The 1,744-nt window shown below is 38.0% G+C and overlaps 1 pseudogene; it reads right to left on the bottom strand.

Annotated features, from left to right (window-relative positions):
* Window positions 1-619: 619 nt before the first annotated feature.
* Window positions 620-717, bottom strand: LOC129009106 (U6 spliceosomal RNA; annotated as a pseudogene).
* Between the last annotated feature and the right edge of the window lie 1,027 nt (window positions 718-1,744).

Raw genomic sequence — 1,744 nt, 5'->3', positions numbered from 1 at the left:
TGTTTCTATTTTAATTTGGTTGTACTTTTTTCTCAATTCTTGAGATAATCACTAAGGATAGATACTTTTACCTCTAGAAATACTCTTTCATTTCATAAGAGATTATTTCAGAAGTTATCTTCAGCCCCCATGGCACCCTCTCACTCCCCTTAACCAATCCATCACTAATGGTCATGCCGGTTTCATCCCAATACCTCCCCAGTCTGTCTGTCTCTTTTGTAACCACCATAGCTCAGCCCATCATACCTCTTACCTGGACAGCCTCAATAGCTAACTGGAATCCCCATATCAATGTCTGTTTCCCATTGCCTACACTGCAACTTCTCAAAGATCTTTTCAAAATGCAAATCTGTTCATGTCTGCTCTTGGCTTAAAACTTTTTGATGTCATTAGGTGTATATAAGAGACTTCAATTATAATCAAGGTCATATTATTTAAAAGCATTATCCAATTATAGCATTATATTTAAGTTAGTAGTAGTTACGTGGATATTTATTACATTATTCTCTGTCATCTATATATGAAACACTTCTCACATGAGAAAAACAGCCAAAAAGTTAAAAACAAACAAAAAATCAAAATCAAAACATAGCAACAGAGATTTTTCAATTGCATCCTTAATGAAGTATTACAGTTTTCTATATCCAATCCTTGCACATGGGCCATGCTAATCTTCTCTGTATCCAATTTTAGCACATGTGCTCCCAAAGCAAACACTATATGTCTAAACCCAAGACCTCCTCAGTTATGATATTAACACTTCTCATACTTCTTTCAGTTCTTTGTCTGAGATTTCTTTTTGCCACAGAGCTTTTGTTGTTTCTGCCCATGGCTCTCTCTCCCACCTACTCTCTACAAACTCCCTGGTTAATTCCTATTTAAAATTCAGATTTAAATGTAAATATCACTTTCTTGGAGATGTCTTTCTTAACCTGTCCAGCCTAGGTCAAGATAGATAGATCAATAGATAGATGATAGATAGATAGATAGATAGTCTTATTGGTTTGCTTTACATATTCCTCCAAACACTTATTGGCTTGTGATGATGCGCTGATTTATGTAATTAGTGTATGTATGTATTTTGCCGTTTACTATAACGGCAGGAACATACAGGCAGGAACAATATCTGTTTTGGTTCCTTATTTTCAAGTCTAGCACGGAGTGACCCCTTGGTAAGTGTGAGTTGAATGAAGAAGAAAAGAGATATGCTGTGCCTAGGATATGGTCAAAACTTAGAACCTCGAGTTAAAGGAAAGGGTAGTCTATTGCCTCTTCTGCCACTTAGCTTTGGACAATGCATTTAAGCCTTCCCAGCTAGGTTTCTTCATGAGTAAAATGAAGGTAATAGTAGTGCCTCTGCTACAGGACCGTTAAGAGCATTAAATGAGAAAGCACAAAGAGCTCAGCAGAGTGCCCGGCTCATAGTAGACACTCAAATCATTATTTATTATATTTTCATACTTCTGTATTTTTCTTTTGTTACAAAATTTTCACACTGAAATGTTCTCCCTCTCTGCTCATGCTCTTCCTACTGTGATATGTTGATCTTTTGTGTCAAACTTGAACTGCTTTCCATTTCAGGCCATCTGTAGAGCATTTGAATGATAGGAGAAGGAGATGATGGTGCTGCCATGTATCTGTCAGATGTGTCACTCTCTGTGAAGGGCTGGGTTAGCCTGGCACAGACCTAAGGTTCCACGGGCTGCAGGGAACCCACCCGAGGTAGAGACTTCTGGGCTGGGAC

Source organism: Pongo pygmaeus, chromosome 9 (assembly GCF_028885625.2).
Source record: "Pongo pygmaeus isolate AG05252 chromosome 9, NHGRI_mPonPyg2-v2.0_pri, whole genome shotgun sequence".
Classification (NCBI taxonomy): Eukaryota; Metazoa; Chordata; class Mammalia; order Primates; family Hominidae; genus Pongo; species Pongo pygmaeus.
Note: the sequence above shows the minus strand (reverse complement) of the source record. Positions and strands in the feature narration are given on the sequence as shown.